At 47.9% G+C, this 20,291-nt stretch overlaps 1 pseudogene; it reads left to right on the top strand.

The window, feature by feature from the left end:
• The window catches only part of LOC134503174 (SPARC-related modular calcium-binding protein 1-like), a 30,741-nt pseudogene extending 12,440 nt beyond the window's left edge, over window positions 1-18,301 (top strand).
• The last annotated feature ends 1,990 nt before the right edge of the window (window positions 18,302-20,291 follow it).

The following is a 20,291-nucleotide window of genomic DNA, read 5'->3' as shown; positions in this document are numbered from 1 at the left end:
ATGCAAATGCAGAGAATTTGGATTCGAAGCCACAGCGGCCCTTGAATTTGGTTTTTATGCATTGATCAAATGAAGTGGCTGCTTTTTAGGAAGGTGGAAAGCTACTTTGGACGACAATCGTCCATTTAGAACCACATTGATTGATGCTGAGTTGCTGAGCTTGGTAGGTTTCTGGCAGATATTTTTCAAACCCTTCTTCAGGGAGTGTCTGTGGGATTTTTTAATTTATTTATTTGCATGCAAAGCACGTATTCTGCCAACATGCCATAGCCCTTCCCTAAATCCAGTTCTTGGTCGGGCTGTGCCAATTTGAAGACTCCGACGTGGGGTTTGAGAGAAGCTTGCAGACTGTCGTGAAAACACTCCCTGAAAGCCGAAAAGGGCACGTGGACTACTCAGCCAATCGCTTCTCCTTTGCTTTGCTGACTTTCTTGCTGCGGGGAGATTCTTCTTCCATCCCACGGGGTAGAGCAGTGTTTCTCAACCTTGGCAACTTTAAGATGTGTGGACTTCAACTCCCAGAATTCATGGGAGCCATGGCTGGCTGGGGAATTCTGGGAGTCGAAGTCCACGCATCTTAAAGTTGCCAAAGTTGAGAAACACTGGGATAGAGCATTCAACAGTTCAAACTGGGGTGGATCAGCTGCCAGGGGTCAAGACTCAATCCACCCGAGCATGCTTAATTTTTTCATGCGGGTGTTGTGTACTTGCTAACCAGTGCCTAATGGTGCTGGAAAACACATGGAGGCACACTGTTTTGGTCAGTTCTTATTCCTCTGATGGCACAGATGCCCCCTCACTGGATGCTACATTGACTGTGGGAGAGCGCCTGGGTGAATCAGTCCCACCTGGGTAATGCAAGTGATTATATTTGAAACTGGAGTGCCCAGAATTTTGGAAAAGGAGCAGAAAGACACATTCATGTCCCAGCTGGTGCTGCCTTGGGGCCATTGTTATCCCTCTGCCTCCCTACCTTGCAGGCTAGCTGTGAAAATAAAACTGCATGACACAGCTCCTGCTCTGAGAAAGACTGAGGAAGGTTGCTGTAGTAAGTAGGCTTAATCATAAGCACCTCCAATGTTCTGTGCAAGTGGGAGCACATGAACCCAAAATGTCCACCCACTTTCTTTTCTATCCCCAGATATGTTGGTGTGGATGTGGATTGCATCAGAGTAATGATCTAATAAGGATTGCAATTTAAGGTTTGAAGCTGCTGAGTCTTGCAAATGGCTCTTTTTTTGGAACAGAGCGCAAGACAGGCCAATACAGAATGGACAGGTAGTTTGGGAGGGGTTGGGGTTGGGCAGCGCCGTGGGTCAACAGCCTTAAGGACAACCTGCCTTAGCACACATCACTTCAGCGGGTTCTCTGCACACCGCGAAGCCTCCCCCTTTCCCTCTCTGCTGTTTCGACTGCTTCCCTTCCTCCTCTGACCTCGGAGAGCCAAGGAGATGGATCAGATGCCACCGTGATTTCTTACTCTTTCCCCCTGGGTGGGGTTGAGGACGGGAGCCAGAGGGAGAGGTCAGCGGACTGGGGGGGGGGGGTGAGCACAGCGCATCTTGACCAGAAATCCTTCAAACTGCACAACCAGAAGAGGAGAATCTCAAGAGCCTTGCTCTGGCTGGTATCTCACAAGCTTCTGAAGTGTTGGAGAAGCAGGTTTTATAGACTGTGTCACAAACGGCCAGTTGTGTGTCGGGTCTAGCAGCTTCATTAGTACAATAGGAAGCATCTATTTATTTGTTTCTTTATCGAATTTCTGTGGCTGCCCATCGCACACAAGGGCGACGTGCAATAAAGCCAACGGTTCAAAAGTATACAAAAACCAATTAAAACAAGGCGATGAAAGGGAACACATCAGAATATTAGGCATGATGCTACCAATGCATGGGCTCCCTGTTGGCAGGGGATCCCGAGGCCTGCTGAAAAAGCCACAGTGGAAGGGATTTCCAGACGGTCCCAATACTCTGGAATGGATGGTTTGCAGGGGACCCTTTTCTTTAGACAATATTTTCCCCTTCCTCAAAGAGATCTAAGCAGCACCACAGCATTTGGGACCCTTTTGCAGAGGGGTCCGGACTTCAACCCCCCCCCAAATCCTGCCCTGACCGGGCCCCTGTGTGGCACCCAGCTTCTGAGATGCTAATGGAGGACGCAGGATGGAGAGAGGTAGGGGGAGGGCGGCCTACCTAACTCTGTTGACGCAGCACTCACATTTTCCTGGCCGCAGCCCCTGTGGTTACGGAGACAGCGTGCAAGGAGCCAAGGTAAGCTTCGAGGCACTTGAGTTGCTCACCACACACGCGCGCACGGACACAAAGAGACAGGGGACCCGTTGAGTCGGGAGGCGGCAGGCCTGCGGACCAGCTTGTCCATCAAGACCAAAGTGGTGTGATGGCAGCTGCCCCTTCGCGGCTGCCCCAGACCCTTTGATGGCGCATGCCGCATATCCGTGGAACAGATGCCATTTCTCTCTCCCCCCACCTTGCATTCCACCTTTGGCATCAAGACCGCTGGGGTATTTGCACCCCCCGACCTGTTTGTCGGTCAGTTGAATTTTCAGCACTGGAGTCTCCCCCCAGATCCAGATCTTGCCCCTTCACCCCCGCTGCGGAACATCGTCCTAAGCCGTTTTGGACAAGTGGGGTTGCAAAGTTTTTTTTCAAAAAAAGAAATATTGCCCCACTGAACCAGACAAGCACGCCAGCTGGTACATTTTTTTTTTTGGTGCTACTAATGGTGGATTTATTTCAGGTGCCATCCCAGTGGGCAAAAGGCAACCTAGTTTGTCTGTTAAGCGCCCCTAGTGAATCGTCGTTCTATTTTTCGTATTGGGGACTTCTGGGGAGCAGAAGCTTTAGCGTAAAAATGTTAGGACCCTTGTTCTTCTGGGCTGGGCTCTCTTCCGGGGTCTGCCAGTGTCAAATCGTAAAGAACGGCAGCCTTTTTGTGTCCCACTGTGCAGATGTGTGTGCCCAGGAGCCTCGAGGCCCCACAACCTGCCTTGTTATATTTGGAACCATTTTACAGACCACCACATTTTCCAAGTGTGTCTTCAACCAAAACAACTAGCACCCTCTTGGCTAAATTATTAGCTAAATTGTCTGCTGCAAAATAAACAAATATACCATCCGTAATAGACCTTCAGTCATGTGTAATAATATTTGTGTTGGGAGGGAGCTCAGGTATGATTTGGAATCCAAAGAAGGCTGTTATGAGTTCTGTGTTTGTAAACATTGGGTAGTGTTGCTCCTTGCGGAGGGCAAAGAACACATAACGTATGGCGACGGGACTCTGCATCATCCTCCAGTCCTGGGGGCAAATAAAAATCACGCTGTGAGCTGACTTGAACTCTGTTCCAGTGTGAGGGACCCCCCCTCACTGCTTAATATGGGAACATGGATCAGTAGCCACGCATCGCACATAACAACCAGGTGGAGTTTTGGTCACACTGTTGTGGCCCCATCTTGACTTTTTTGACCACCCCCTAAGGACACCCCTGAGAAGCTGCAATAAGTATACAGGCAATCCTCACTTAATGACCATTTGTTTAGTGACGGTTCAGACTTACGACAGTGCTGAAAGAACTGACTCACAACCAGTGCTCATACTTACGACCATCACTGTGTCCCTGCAATCAATGGGGAACCGTGTGATTTGCTTAATGACCATGTGGTTTGCTTAATGACTGTGGTGATTCACTTAATGACTGCCACAAAAAGGTCTTAAAATTGGGTCGGATTTGCTTAATGACCGCTTCACTTAGCAAGTGAAACGCCGGTCCCAATTGTGGTTGTTAAGCAAGGACTACCTGTAGTGAGTGCTGAGTTTGTAGTATGGTGTCTTTAATCTTAGCAAAAACTTGTCTTCCCCTTTTAAAGAAACTTTTTATGCAGATGCTGGAGCCCAATCTACAGTGCCCCACCTCAGAATTTGCAACCAGGTCCTTCCCATTGACAACGATAGGCCACAGAGGGCATAAAAATTGATCACAACCTGGTTCAGATCCCAAGGCTCCAATGGGATCCTCCCCACCCTTTGTGAAGAATATTCGTTTGCTTTGGTTTGGGCTTTTCCAAGTAGCATTTTGGCAGGCAAAATTCTTGTCGATGAAGTGACCGGTGCTTTGCACAAGCCGTGCTGCCATGCATCTGAAGGGCACCAGCTTGGGGAAATTTCTATGTCCTGTGTGTAAATGAAGCAGGATTTTTTTTTTTGTAAACCACCTGCCACCCTCCACCCCCTCCCCGCCTTGCATACAGAAGGGTCCTATATTTTTCCTGGTCTGAATATGGCAGAGAGTTTGTTGCGGTAACCCCCTTTGTCCTGGGGAATGATTTACCTGGGGTGGAGGAGGTCACAAGGGCCCCCCTTTTGGAAGCCCCTTGCCAGAAGCAGTGCCCCTCTGTTGCAGCTCAGGGCAGCCGAGATGGGGGAGACTCTCTGAGAGTCCGTGTCTGCAGGAAGTGCTGTCAGAATTGGAGAGGTGGCATCTCTTAGGACATAGTAGCTGCCTGCCAAGCTGACAGGTGACATCATGTCTGCTTGATGATGGTAACGCTCAAAGACACTTCTGTATCATTTAGAGCAGTTCAAACTTGGTCACTTTAAGATGGGTGGACTTCAACTCCCAGAATTCCCCAGCCAATATGGGTGGACTTCAACTCCCAGAATTCCCCAGCCAGCATGGGGAATTCTGGGAGTTGAAGTCCACATATCTTAAAGTGGCCCAGGTTGAGAAACACTGGTCTAGGCAAAGAAAACGTTGAGTCTGCAATGAAAGATTCTCAATGCACGCCCGTCCCAACGGGGGAAAGCGATGCGGCTGATGAAGCAAGCTGCGGCTCGTAATATGCGTTCATTGGAAAAGGTGCCATGAGACCCCTCCTGATATTTTTAAAGCTTTTAGGAAACTCTTTAAACAGCGCGGCAGAGGGCTCCACAGGCAAAAGTGGTTAATTGAATTAAATGTGCCCTGAATGACTTTCTGGGCCCATCCCTTGAGAGGAGAGAGAGTTGAGGAGGTGCAGATGAACTTTTAATTCTGAACGACGCAATCAAGAATGTGACTTGACTATCACTCCGCCACGTCCTCCTTCCCCCTTTTATTTTAATGCCCATCTCCCTGTTTGCAGTTCATCATCTCGGACGGTGACCAGGAACAGCTGCTGTGCCCAGTGGAGTGCCCCCATGAGCACGGCCGCCCTGTCTGCGCCTCCGATGGGAAGTTTTACAAGTCGCCCTGTGCCTTCCAGAAAGCCAAGTGCCAACATCCTTCCCTGGAGGCCTGGCCACGCTTCCGCTGCAGGGGGGCCTCCCAGCGAGACAACAACAGTAAGGAGACAAGGGCTGGGTGGGAACAGGACAGGGAAAGCAGGCAGGGGGGGCGCCCAGGTGCAAAGGGGGTGGAGCGCGGGAGAATTTTTGGGAAGCTCGGCTTCTCCAGGCCTCCCGGACTCTTCAAGAGACCGGCCCCAGCTGGCCGTAGCTGAGAAACTGGGCTGCGGCCTTGATTGATTAATTGGCAAACCATTTAATTGAAAAGCCTGGATCCGATTCTGAAGCTGATTCGGATTTATCAGGAAAAAAGGTGGTTCTACTCCATCCCAGCCGGCTACGCCCAGCCTTGCCCCCACATCTAGTTGTGTCAGGTGATAATGCAGCCTTGCTGTACTTTGGGGGCACATAAACCTGCATTTAGCTGGGTCATCTTAGGAGAATTGCTTGCCATTCTGGGATACTACTGTGAAGAAGGCTTTCAGGGGCAAGGCGTGCTTTCTGTACATGCTCAGAAGCATCGTGGGGTCTCAGTGTCTAACGTTAGGTCTTGACTTGTGTCTTCGTCCTGCTCGCTCCATAGGTGCCAATTTGACCCGCTGTCAAGAAGACCGAGCAACGGCACTCGCAAAATCCCGGCGCCAGACCCACGCCACTTACGTGCCCGAATGTAGTGAGGATGGGACCTTCATGGAGGTTAAGAGTTTTCCAACTTTTCCTTGTGGCCCAGGGCTCCTTCCCATCACGCCCCAACTTCTGTGGGCTCCTTTGGTGCTCAGGGTGAAGGGCAGCAAATGGGGTATCTGAGGAGGTCAAAAAAGTCAAGATGGTGATTGCATCAGGGCCATCCAGGCACTGTCCTTTTGATGGTGTGGTCACAGACATCATCTTGATTTTTCTGACCCTTCTGCAAACACCCCTGAAAGTCATTCCTTTCAGTAGGTGGATCCTGAAGGAGATAGGATCATGCGTGAATCCCAGACTTAGAGTTCTCTCAATGGATTGAACTGCAGTCCCCATTACGCTGGACATGGATGAGGGGAACTGTAGTCCAGAAGGATTGTTAGGAGATGCTGGAATCCTCTTTGCATGTGTGAATGAGGGTTGCTTCCAAGACAAAAACAACAAATGAGCAGAAAGGCACCAAATCGGTTGGGATCCATGTATCCCATTAAACCACGGTCTGAATCCCGAATGAACACGCCCTGCTCAGCCCAAACCAAGCAATCTAGTTTATGCTTAAGGGTCATGTGTTAAACAGGTGACTTGGGAGCCACCAAGCTAGCTATTTGCACTTCTCACACTCAAAGTATATGGTTTAGCATATTGTGTGGACGTAGCCAATGGTGGTTTATTCCAGTGTTTCTCAACCTCAGCGACTTTAAGATGTGTGGACTTCAGCTCCCAGAATTCCCCAGCCAGCACGGGGAATTTTTGAACCCCCTACCCTGATTCAAAAAAATGCCAGGGGGGTATCATGGATGAATGTCACTACAAGTAGACATACTCATGTTTAGAGGAGGGGTGTCCACAGGTATGGTCAAAAAAGTCAGGAGGACATCCACGACGGTGCATTCAAAGCTCCACCTCTCTTTGATGTACAACAAATGCCTTGACTTCTTCGACCATCCCCTGCAGACACCCCTGAACTGTTGAAGGGCATTCATCATTTATGGTGCAGACCCGCTCACCCGAAGGAAGCCTAAGTGGGCTGCGTCGCCCCCTTAACCTGCCTCTGCATTCGAGCTCACCACCACAGATGTGACAAGCCTTCGAGTCAAGCTCAGTTCCTGGGGATGTCATGGAGACGTCTGGGCAATGTCACAGAACTGGTTTACTCTTGCCTTCTTCTGGGATACTGCAGTTTACTGACTTCCCAGCCCAGCTCACAGATCTGGCATTTCCTGTTGGGCTCCCATCCAACCACTAACCAGGTGCAAACCTGCTTAGCTTCTGAGCCGAGTCATGTACTGCCAACACTCCCATCTCTTGAGGCAGGAGATAATCTTGATTTCTTAGCTGCAAGAGGGTGAGCGTGGGAGCAAGCCACCACATCTTAGTGGAGAGCCAGAAGCTCTCTGTGCATGCCAAAGAGGTCTTTTAAGGATGCCATAACATAATATTGGTTTCTTGGCACACCCACCCACCCATTCCCCCTGCCCATACAGGTCCAGTGCCATAAACAAACTGGCTACTGCTGGTGTTCCACGCTGCTGGTGTTCCACGCCGGAAGGCAAGCCCATCGGAGGAACATCTGTCCTCAACAAAGCACCCAATTGCACAGGTAACGGCCTCCCTGTTTCCCCTGGCTGGAATCTGTCACCTCCAGCAAGGCTCCTGGGGGCTGATGGGTGGGGTGGGTGGGCAGGGAATGTACCCAATTTTTATTTGCCTGTTTTGGGGCCTGGCTTGTCCTTTAAACTCAAAAATTAATGCAGAGAAGCTGTATATCCGAGCCAGCTCCCGTGCATCCTAAGACCAAGAACAGCCAGAAGCTGGAAATCCAGCTTGCTTATTTGTTTGTTTGTTTGTTTGTTTATCAAATTCATATAGATTATTGTAGACCAAGAGCAGTGTTTTTCGACCTTGGCCACTTTAAGATGGGTGGACTTCAACTCCCAGAACTTTCCAGCCAGCACACTGGATGAGGAATTCTGGGAGTTGAAGTCCACCCATCTTAAAGTGGCCAGGTTTGAAAAACACTGACCAAGAGGAATGTAAAAAAGGTATAAACCCTTATTGGTAACCCCTTTATTCCTTCTGTCTCTTTCTCTTGTCCTCCCCAACCAGGAACTTTGACAGTGGGAGCGTCATGGCAAGAGCCTAATTCTTCTAAGCGAGGTAAGTTGCCTCTGCTTGCTGTTATGCCAATTATTCACACACGCCCCCGCCCAAACTGGGTTGTGCATGATATGCTTGACTTGGTTATTGAGTTAACCCATGTTCTGGATTCACACAATGCACTGAATTTGGGCTCCCTCCTCGAGCCGCAAAAGCTAACCAAGTTCAAACTAACCCAGTTTAGCATGTTGTGGGAATGTAGCCCCTGGGGCTTCAACTGTCCCAGCTAAAAAGATGGTGTGAACCCAGCATTTTGCAATCCAAGCTCTAGAATCCTGGCGTGCAAAGTGCTCCCTCTGCTGGCAAGTGTGAGTACTGCACTTAGTGGTGCACCAGAGAAAGAGGCATTGACTGCAGCCAGAGCTCTGGAGGGCGTAACTCACAGTCCCCCGGGGGTGTCCACAGGCAGGCGTCAAAAAAGTCAAGAAGGTGGCCACAACTATGCAATGAAGCCCCACCCCTTTTTCATGTGCTTCATGCAGGCTTGGACTGCATGGTTGTTGTGGCCTCCCTCTTGACTCTTTTGACCCCCCGCATTTCCCAAAGCCCCCACCCACCATTGGCAAAACAGTGGTGGTGTGTTTTCCCAGCATTTGATAAGAAGCATAAGGCGGCCTTAAAAGTAGGCTTCACGTTGCTTGGAAAAGTAAAACAATGTCCTGCCCTGGTCCCGATGTGCCCCCCTTCTCCTTCATTGCAGCCCCCAGCCCTTGCCCAGAATACACCTGTCCTTGGTTTAGATCAGCGTTTCTCAACCTCAGCTACTTGAAGATGTGTGGACTTCAACTCCCAGAATTCCCCAGCCAGCATGGGGAATTCTGGGAGTTGAAGTCCACACATCTTCAAGTAGCTGAGGCTGAGAAACACGGGTCTAGATACTTGAGCTGTGGAAGGAGGCCTTGCTCACCAAAAAGGGTTGATTTCCACATTCTGCCCTTTGAAAAAGGCTCAATGCCTTTAAGGATGGCGTGGCAGGCAGAAATCCAACCGGTTTAGCTTCTTCCGCATTAGGAAAGTGGACCCCCGTTGGGTTTCTGGTTGGCCAAGTAAACATCCGATGGCCATTGTAGAATCAAGCCATCCTGTAGCTCTGAAATCTTTCACTCTTCGGACAAAGAAGATGACATTAAAACCTCTATAATAGTTGCCTTCGACCTCTTTTCCTCCCTGAACGCAGAAGAAGGTGCCGGGCCACTGCCTACCCCACCAAGCCCTGTGCCCCGCAGGCAGGCAGGTAGGTAGCCCTCCCCTCTCTCCCCTGCTTCATGCCGCCTGCTTGGGGCAGAACTGCTCAGGCCGTTGCTGTGGGTGTGTGTTTGCAGTGCTCAGAAAGGATTGTGCAATGCATGCTTCATTACAGGTAGTCCTCGCTTAACAACCACAATTGAGACCGAAATTTCAGTTGCTGAGCGAAGCAGTCATTAAGTGAATCCAACCCAATTTTACTACCTTTTTTGAAGCAGTCATTAAGCAAATCGCCACAGTCATTAAGCGAACCATGTGGTCATTAAGTGAACCATTGATTTTGCTTGCCAGAAGCTGGCCAAGGTCAAAAATGGCGATCATGTGACCACCGGATGCTGTGATGGTCATAAATGTGAATTGGTTGCCAAGTGCCCAAAGCGTGATCACGTGACCGCGGGGACACTGCAACGGTCGTAAGTGTGAGGACTGGTCATAAGGTTTTTTCAGCACCGTCGTAAGTCTGAACCATCACTAAACAAATGGTCATTAAGTGAGGACTACCTGTATTTATTATTATTATATGCTTCATTATTGAAGACCCTGAATGTGGACTTTTAAACCTTCACTGCCTGAGTCAACTGATTCCGTTTCTTTCTTTCCTTCTTTTTTAACCATTCCTATGTCAGCAATTGTCCCTTCCGCCCCACCCCAACCCCCTTTGGGCAACCCTGTTGAAGTTTTGAGGGCACGGCATTCCTGCTTTCTGAGCTACGCTTCATTGTTCTTTAATTTCCAGACTGACCTGCAAGGGTTTTTCTGCAAATGAATCTCGGGCAGTTGCAGGCCCGGTCTGCTGAGTGTGCAAAACAGGTGGACGGGTGGAACAGCTGCCCTTAGTCGGGGCGGGGAGTCCTGCTCTATCTGGTGATAGATGACCTCTCCCTGAAGAATGCTGGCGGGGTGAAAGATGGGGGGGGCTCCTGAACAGGACTAGGAGACTTTAGACTAGGAAGGATGGTGCCGGGGGTTGTGGGGGGAGAAAAATTGGGGTAAGACTGGGGCATCAAAGAACAGGGTGGGGCAAGATGGTTTCCTAATGCCACATTATTGCCTCATGCTCTGCCTGTTTCCTCCGGCCGCTCATTCCGCCTGCCTGTCCACCACGGACCTCTTGCTGTTTCTCCGTAACCCAGAAGGCACCACCTTGCCTTTCCTGATTCCCATCATCCTTCCGGATTTCAAGGCCAATCACACGGCGAAACCGGCTCAAGGTGAGCCCCGCTTCCTTCCTTCCATTCTGCCCCGGCCTTTTCCTCTAAGGAAGTCCAGGTGCCCTTCAACCTACTAGCCCTCATTTCGCTTTCCCCCTTTCAGAGAACAATAATTTTAGTGCTCCGGCAGAGGCTGCCAAAAGGCTGCTTTTTAAGGGCTTTGCCTGCTTCATCCTTCTCCCCTGCAGAATATCCACCATCATGTGAGCAGGAGCGGCGGGAGGCCGTCCCTGAAGCGCGGCAGCACCAGCAGGAGGGCACCTTCATCCCCGAGTGCGAAGGCGATGGCACCTACAAGGAGGTGCAGTGTCACCAAGCCACGGGCTACTGCTGGTGTGTGCGAGTGGACACTGGCCGTCCCGTTCCAGGGACCTCCACCCGGTCAGTGTTGTTCCCCCCTTGAAGCCTGAGCGTACATCTTAATTGGAGCCCCTTTCTTCTCCCCTAATACAGCAACCATCCATCCTTTACAGGTAGTCCTTGCTTAGACCACAATTGGGACCAGGATTTCGGTTGCTAAGTGAACTGGTCATTAAGCGAATCTGACCTGGTTTTACAACTTTTAAGCAAATCACTGTGGGCGTTAATCGACCACGTGGTCATTAAGCGAATCACGTGGGTCCCCATTGATTTTGCTTGGCAGAAACAGGCTGGGAAGGCCAAGAATGGAGATCATGTGACCATGGGATGCTGTGATGGTCATAAATGTGAACTGGTTGCCAAGCGCCCAAATCATGACCACGGGGACACGGCGACAGTCATAAGTGTGAGGACTGGTCATAAGTTGTTTTCTTCAGCACCGTTGTAAGTCTGAACAGTCACTCAACGAATGATTGTTAAGTGAGGACTGCCTGTATTCTAAAGGACAGTCCTTTATTTCAAAAAGCTGTCCTCCTGATTTCTTTATTTTTCAAAAACTCACCTTCATTTGCTCATTGGACTTTGACCGTAGAAACGGCACGACTTAAGGCACAGGCTTTCACATTTGTGTGAAAATATGGAAATGGAATGGTCTTTTTAAAATAAATTGACACATCCTGTTTGATTTTAGAGATTTTTAATTAGAATACACCATTTTGTAAAGTTTTGCTTGGCTTGGCTCTTGATTTTTCCTTGGTCAAGCAAATTTATGAACAGAAAGATTTTTTTTATCCTTGTGAATCTCTTCTAGATTTTTCCAGTTTGTCCCTTGCTTTTTCCAAGAAATGTGGTCCCTGTAGCCTTACTCCATTGCCCAGACTGGAGCAGTAGAATATCTAGTTCAGTGTTTCTCAATCTCAGCAACTTAAGATAGGTGGACTTCAACTCCCAGAATTCCCCAGCCAGCACACTGCTGGGGAATTCTGGGAGTTGAAGTCCACCTATCTTTAAAAAGTTGCTGCAATTGAGAAACTCTGCTCTAGTTTTGATTGAGCGATTAAGTGCCATCAAGTCATTTTTGACTTCTAGCAACCACACCAGGTAGAAAATCCCCACCATCACTTTCTTAACTTGCTCCACATGAAAACGGTCATAATAAAGCCAGTTATGCTGGCATACTTTGTGCCAGCTTAAGGATTGAAGGGAAGCATGTTAAATCACTTGTCTGGATGTGCCCTAGAGGTATTAGGACTGCAACTCCCAGCATTCCTATTGCCAGCTGAGGAATTCTGAGGTTGCAGTCCCAACACAGCTGATAGCCCCAGGGCTTGGGGAAGGTGGCCAGAAGCAGACGGTGCAAGAGAAAAATAATACAGGTAATTCTCAATTTACAACCACAATTGGGACTGGAACTTCCACTACAGTCGTTAAGCGAGTCACACCTGATTCTATGACCTTTTTGCTGCAGTCATTGAACAAATCACTGCGGTCATTAAGTGAATCTGGCTTCCCCCACTGACTTTGCTTGTCGGAAGCCAGCTGGGAAGGTTGCAAATGGTGATCACGTGACCCTGGAACGCTGCAAACATTGTAAGCGCGAGCCGGTCGCCAAGCACCTAAATTTTGATCTCGTGACCAAAGGGATGCTGCAACTGTTGTAAATGCGAGGACCGGTTGTAAGTCACTTTTTTCAGCCCCGTCGTAACTTTGAACGGTCACTAAACGAATGGTCGTAAGTCAAGGACTAACTGTATAGATAAATTGGGAGAGATCCAGATCTGGAGCAGGTCTGGACTGCACTTCTTTCACTTCCTAATAGCCCCCCGCAAGGGGAGCCCTCGGAGAGACTTATCACCCTTCTGCAGAGCCGCCTCTCTCATTTAGCCTCTTCGTTTTTCAGAAACTTTCCCCCGGATTGTGAAGCTGACAACGGCAGCCAAGAGCATGGAAATTGGCTCCTTTTTCCGGGATCGGATCCTGCCCGGTAAGCAAGAACGCTTTGTCCCCATTTAAAAATAATAATATTAAAAGAGATTGTTTCAATATATGATTACTGCCGTGAGATTATTATATGTGCAAAGATGAAAGACTGGATGCTACCCACTAGGGAGGGATGGTTGGTGAAATTGACAGATCTTGCTGAGATGGACAGACTGACTTCTTGATTAGAGAAAAGTCACTGTCTACATATAAAAGCTTTAAGGCTTTTTTCCATAAAAAATGAAGAAATGAACTTGTGATTTGTGGCTTTGCTGACTGGATGGATAGATCAGTGTTCGTCAACCTTGGCAAGTTTAAGATGGGTGGACTTCGACTCCCAGAATTCCCCAGCCAGCCATGCGACTGGGGAATTCTGGGAGTCGAAGTCCACCCATCTTAAACTTGCCAAGGTTGACAAACACTGGATACATTATAGAAAGAAGAGTTATTTTGTAACTTTAGAGAAAGAACTTAAAATGTATTTGTACTTATAAACTGCTGCGAAGGATACTGGAAGCCTAAATAAATAGATAAATAATTAAAATTAAAATTAAAAACGGTTATTTTCAGCAAGGTTTCAGCAGCTTTCTGTTGGAAAGATTCCTGTTTTGATCTTCCCGATTAGGTTGTCCCGGGTCAAAGAAAACAGAGTTCCTCTCACAACTGATCAAAGCCTTAACTTCCCACATGCTGCAGTCGAGAATGATGACCATTCCCTACCGCAGGTACATTTGGCTGACCCTCTGAATTTATGGCTGCCTGGAAAACCCCTGATGGATTGTTTGCATGAAACGGAAAAAAATGCACTTATGGTTTGCGGTTTTGATGGTTAGAAAAAAAATTGGGTAAGGCAGTGAAGACGAAGCACTCTGCAGAGCTTTTGACACCACAGGCACAGTTAGACTGTGGGTGCTGGGTGAGTGAGAATCATGCGCCCAAGTCAGTTTTGGAACCTGTTTTACAGGTTGATTGATTTTAGGGAATTTTGTGAACTGCCAGGAACCCTGGCACAGTTGGCATATATAAACCTTGTACATAGATAAATATCTGGAGGGCTCTGGAGGGCTGGCCTCAAAGCTATCCAGAGGTGCAGGGAGAGAGAAAGTCAGTTTGGTGTAAGGCGCCAGGCTAGAAACCGGGAGACCGTGAGTTCTAGTTCTGCCTTAGGCATGAAAGCCGGCTGGGCGACCTTGGGCCAGTCCCTCTCTCTCAGCCCAGCCCACCTCGCAGGGTTGTTGTTTGGAGCATTATATACACCACCTGGACTTGTACAAACAATAAACAACAAAATAAATAAAATTATATCTGCAGGTTTCCTGATTCCTTGGCAGCCCCCAGCCTGGAAGAGCGGGCAGTACGCTGGCAGTTCACCCACTGGACAGAGATTTCAGCAGCAGCATAAGCGAACGGGAGCTGCGCCCGCTCAAGCTGTACATGAAACGCAACGCCCAGCCCAAACGCTGCGTCCGCAAGTTCCTGGATTACCTCAACGGCAACAAGTTGATCTCGTTGCCTGAGTTCAGAGGCTGTTTGGGGCTCAGCTAACCCCCTGGTGTGTATTGAGTGGCAGTGGGCCTTTGCAGACCCCCCTTTCCACTTGCAGCGCAAAGGGGTGTACATGAAGGTCTCCCCTGATGTTACTCTTTGGGCTGAAAGAGGACTGGCCCAAGATCACTCAAATAGGATTTGAACCTGGGTCTCCAGGCTCCAGGTCAAGCAACCAAGCCAGCACTCTGCATGCCTGCCAGGAACCTCTTAATCTGTGCACCCTTCTGCATAACCAAGCAAGCCTCTGAAGGCAATCATCTCAGAATGGTTAAGCCACATTTCTAGTTCTCAGGAGCCCACGCACCTTCTTGAAAGGGCATAGGCATCTCCTATTAAAAGCTAGGAATTCAGTAGAGGCATTGCCCAAATTTTAAGTCTTAGGGGCAGGGCCAGTTTTCCAGCGCTCTCCAATTCAGAATTAGGTCAGGGCTGAAACTTGAGGAACTCTCAAGTGCCTGGTTGCAGCAGGCATCTTGACTTTTTTGACCCCTGTGCAGAAGCCTTGTTTGCAAGTATGCCAGAGTGGCTCTTCCCGGCCACCTTCTCTGTATTTGGTGCTACCAACAAAATTGGGAGCTGCTGGGTTTAGCAAGGCCTGGAACAAAATTAGTTCTTTTTCAAAGCCCCCCCCCCGCCCATTTATTAATCCACCCCCACCCACTCCCCATTTTTCTTCTGCCAACTCCTCTGACAAAAGGGTGTTGGGACAGCAGATTAAATACGGATTACCTTTCTGAGCCATTTGCTTCCAAAACTATTAAGTTAGCATTTGTCCTTTCGCGGAAATGACCGTGGTCACCTGAAACCCTTTAAAAGAAATGGGGGCAAATTGGTTTCTGTTTTACCAACTGTGCACGGAGAAACTCAAAACCTTCCTCCCTGATTAAAGACGTAAATTCAAACAGCAAAAGACAAAACACCTCTGCATCGTTGAATGGTTTTAATTGTGTTTCTTCCATTGTTTAATTCTGTAGTGTTGTTTTTTTGGCTGCTTTTGCTGATCCCTGTTTCCATTAAGTTTAATGCTTAGTCAAGAGCAGAAATTGTTGCTGGGGAAAAAAAAAAGATCAGAATGAGAAAAATAAGAATGAGAAAAGTTGCCTTCCTTGGATGAAGATAGGAGAAGAGAGGGAGTGTCAGGAGCACTGAGGGTGAGCAGGAGGGGGCCCCTATCCAGGGGGGAAAGCGCATGCGTAGTAGAGAGAATTTGAGGTGTCCTTCGAAGGGACCTCCCGGTCTCCCGGTTTCTAGCCTGGCGCCTTAGCCACTGCACCAAGCTGGCTCTCCTGGTCTTTGCCTCTTCCTTAATTTACCCCAAGGCTTGCTTTATGTAGATTTTAATGCAGCTCTTAATGCATTAGAAGAACTCTCCACCCACCCTGGCTGTCATGAGCACTGATGGTGAGCAGGAGGGGGCCCCTATCCGGGGGGGGGAAAGCGCATGCGTAGCACTGAGGGGTTGAGCAGCCGTTCAGAGAGACCCAGATCAGACCCACCTTGACTTTTGGGGTGTATCTGTCTGGGTTTTTCCCACGCTTCTCCAGTTTGTCAGGATTTTCTGTCTGATGTAGCAGTAATAAAACACTAGAGACCTACTCCTCGTCTCGGCGTGGTTCCTGGCTGTCAGGACAGGGAGGAAGGATACATTTCTATCCTTTGGAAACTTAAAACCAATATTGTTGAGGGTGGAAGATGGTGGAAGACGTGTGCCGAATTATCAACTCCCTTTTTAAAACAGTTTCTTTAGCTTTCGGTACATTTTGCTGAAACAGAAGGAACAGCATTGGAGGGAAATTAACTCTCCACACCAATTAATCTCAACCGTGGCAACTTTAAGATGTGTGGACTTCAACTCCCAGAGTTCCCCAGCCAGCATGGTTGGCTGGGGAATTCTGGGAGTTGAAGTCCACACACCTTAAAGTTGCCAAGGCCGAGAAACACTGTTCTATACAGTAGTAGAAAATGTACCCAATGAACTGTTGGGTTCGCCAACTTCACTCTTCCATGCACTGATGATGTTCTTTAGCCTGGTAATGAAACATCTGCAAGAAAACAACCAGCTCAGAGAATGCCAACAGCCCAAGAAAATTCACTTTCTCCTATCTGTTGTGTGTAGGTTCTTGATCTTTGGGTCTGACATTTATACTTTGCCCCCTGGATGCCCTCTTTATGTCACCTGCTACCACTAAGTTTTCCCTGCTGCCCGGGCATGTATTGTCAAGACCAGGAGAGTATGCATGGCTGGATATCCAGGGCCCAGGAACTGAGAGGCAACAGTGCCTGTGGATAGAATAGGCTTTCCCAGCTTGGTGGTTCCAGCTGTGTCCAACTTCCCAAACTCTGGAAATTCTGGGAACCATGGTCCCAGCAGCTCCAGAGAGACTCAGGTGGACAAAGGCCAAGTTTTGATTCAAGAGTAGGCTGACCATATGTCCCGTTTTGAACAGGACAGTCCGCTTTTTTTTAACCTTTCCACACCGTCCCGTTGTCTTAACATAAATGTCCATTTTGTCCCGTTTTCTTAAAAACCCGTACTTAAAAATGTAAAAGTTCCCACAAACGTGCCAGAAGGCAGTCTGACTTCGGGTGGAAGGAGGGGGAGCTCAGCAGAAATGGCGGGAAAAAAGCCACAGAGCTCAACCCGGTGGGAAACCTAAAAAGAAAAAAACAGGATTGGCTGATAGGCGGTGATCAAAGGGCGAGCCGATCGGCTCCTGCCTTGAAACGGCGGGAAGAAAAGAACGCAAAAGCACGGCCAGAGGAGGAATGGCTTGTCGGGGACAACCGTTCGCTAGACTCTCCAGCCCGGCCTTGCCTCTCGCAAACGAAGGAATCCGAAGATTCCCAGCCCGAGAAAACCGGAGACGTTCCTGCCTGCTGATCCAGCCCATTGCCCAGCCCTGCCCCATTTTGCCATCCCAATGTCCCATTTTTGTCTCAAGGAAATATGGTCAGCCTATTCAAGAGGGACAATGTGGCTTCTGCTTCCCAATAGGGCATAAACTTCCCTTGGGCACATGGGGAAGTTTCCTAATTGCTCATGCCCATTTTTTCCAAAGATAAAGTTGGTGCAGAAGAGACCTGGGCATTATGGCAGCTTCCTATATTGGCCATTTGTATCCGAAAAGACAATAATCTTCAGAGTTTTCCTGTCTCAAAACCTAGAGAGATTCTTAGCTGTTAGGGGCAACTACTAAGGTGAATTCCAATCTTGCATTTAATTAATATTTTTCTCCTTTCTGTTAAAAGGTTTCCCTCCCCCCCACAAAAAAACCGGTGTGCACTCTTTTTCTGCGTTCCTACCTTTGATTGCAGACCCTTTGCACTTTAAAGAGGTGGACTGGATTTTTTGCCAAGAAGAATGACAATGCTTCAGGCAACAGGAAAGAACACGAAGGAGAACGGAGCATTGGTGACTGCGAAGGCCACCTTCAGTTTTTCCTCTCCCCCCCTCCCTTTGCTTTAAAAATGTAGATAAAAGGGGCTGCAGTATTCAGCTACCTTCATAGCTTTTGTATTAATAGCAATAACAATAATCATAATAATTCCTTGGTTAGGACTTGAATGGTTACATTTCCACCAGTCTTAGACTGTGAACCTACCTGTAGATTACCCACACACAAGAATAATATTTTAATTCTCGCTTTATTTTTATGGTGTCATTTTAAAGGGAAAATCTGAATGTAAGATGGCTTTCTCTGAAGGTTTTTAAAGTTTTTTTTTTTTTAAAAAGGGCAATTCACCTTCTAAGTCCCTGGCGCTATGGAAAAATAAGCTGAGGTTTAGAACAAACTGCAGTCTATCTGTGTAGGCTATTTGAATCAATAAATTATATACCAGAAAGGGTTTTGTGCTCTTTTTTTAGCGACCTCGGGTTGCCTTAATGGCTCACTCTGCCTTCCGCGATGTTTTCAGTGCACTGGAATCTACATAGTGTTGGTCTCACAATAAGGTGCCAGCAAGCAAGCACCCCAGCAGGAAACTTTTCTCCAGATGGGGAACTTCTCTACCTGTGGAATGTGGGTGTCAGAATGCCTTTCAGAACGTGGATGCGTGGCCCCTTCGAGAACGAATAAGCACATTAGCTAATCCCTGGAGCAGGGTTTCTCCGCCAGGGTTCCGTGGCACCCTCGGGTTCCCTAGGGGTTCCCTGGGAGATCACGGTTTCTTAAAAAAATTATTTCAAATTCAGGCCACTTCACATTAAAGGGGAAAGTTTCATTCTTTATTTTCAGTTTAAGAACCCTGTTCATGCATATGCACAGGCCTACCCATGAAACGAATGTAATAATGTTGTAACTTCCGGCCTCCATTTGAGCCTGAATGTGCAGGGGTTCCTTCCCCGAGGCCTGGAAAATATCTCAAGGTTCCTCCAGGGAGAAAGGCTGCACTGAAGTATTAGAAAACGCTTGAACATCATTCAAGGCTTGAACATCGTTATCTCTGATCTCTTTAGTACGCACATTTCACCCTTCCTATGTGCTGGGATTACAAACTCCATCACACCCAGCCAGTGGACACAATGGTTGAAGATGAGGGGAGCTGTAATCCCGGCCCGTTTGGCGGCTCTATAACTCTTCCGTAAAAATGGTCCTGGTAAATTATAAGGGAAAGACAAAGGCAGAGTTAGAGGGGAAAGTTAGAGATGTTATTTTCATCATGGGAGACTGGAATGCTAAGGTGGGCAGTCAAATGACACCTGGAATTACAGGTAAGCATGGCCCGGGAGAACAAAACGAAGCAGGACATAGGCTGATAGAATTTTGCCAAGACAACTCACTCTGCATAACAAACACTCTCTTCCAACAACCCAAGAGATGGCTTTATACATGGACTTCACCAGATGGACAACACCAAAATCAGATTGACTACATCCTTTGCAGCCAAAGGTGGTGGACATCTATACAGTTGGTAAAAACAAGACCTGGAGCTGACTGTAGTTCAGATCACGAACTTCTTATTGCACAATTTAGGATCAGACTAAAGAGATTAGGGAAGATCAGCTAGATATGAGCTCACTAATATTCCTACGGAATATGCAGTGGAGGTGAAGAATAGATTTAAGGGACTGGACTTAGTAGATAGGGTCCCGGAAGAACTCTGGACAGAAGTCCGCAACATTGTTCAGGAGGCGGCAACAACAAAGAAAGAGAAAACCAAGAAGGCAAAATGGCTGTCTGCTGAGACACTAGAAGTAGCCCAAGAAAGAAGGAAAGCAAAAGGCAACAGTGATAGGGGGAGATATGCCCATTTAAATGCAAAATTCCAGAGGTTAGCCAGAAGAGATAAGGAATTATTTTTAAACAAGCAATGCACAGAAGTGGAAGAAGACAATAGAATAGGAAGGACAAGAGACCTCTTCCAGAACATTAGAAACATCGGAGGTAAATTCCAGGCAAAAATGGGTATGATCAAAAACAAAGACCTAACAGAAGAAGAAGAGATCAAGAAAAGGTGGCAAGAATATGCAGAAGAGCTGTATAGGAAGGATAACAATATTGGGGATAGCTTTGACGGTGTGGTCAGTGAGCTAGAGCCAGACATCCTGAAGAGTGAGGTTGAGTGGGCCTTAAGAAGCATTGCTAACAACAAGGCAGCAGGAGACAACGGCATCCCAGCTGAACTGTTCAAAATCTTGCAAGATGAGGCTGTCAAGGTAATGCATGCTATATGCCAGCAAATTTAGAAAACACAAGAATGGCCATCAGACTGGAAAAAATCAACTTATAACCCATACCAAAAAAGGGAAACACTAAAGAATGTTCAAACTATCGAACAGTGGCACTCATTTCACATGCCAGTAAGGTAATGCTCAAGATCCTGCAA

This window comes from Candoia aspera, chromosome 10 (genome assembly GCF_035149785.1).
Source record: "Candoia aspera isolate rCanAsp1 chromosome 10, rCanAsp1.hap2, whole genome shotgun sequence".
NCBI lineage: Eukaryota > Metazoa > Chordata > Lepidosauria > Squamata > Boidae > Candoia > Candoia aspera.
This window is presented reverse-complemented; position numbering and strand designations above follow the sequence as displayed.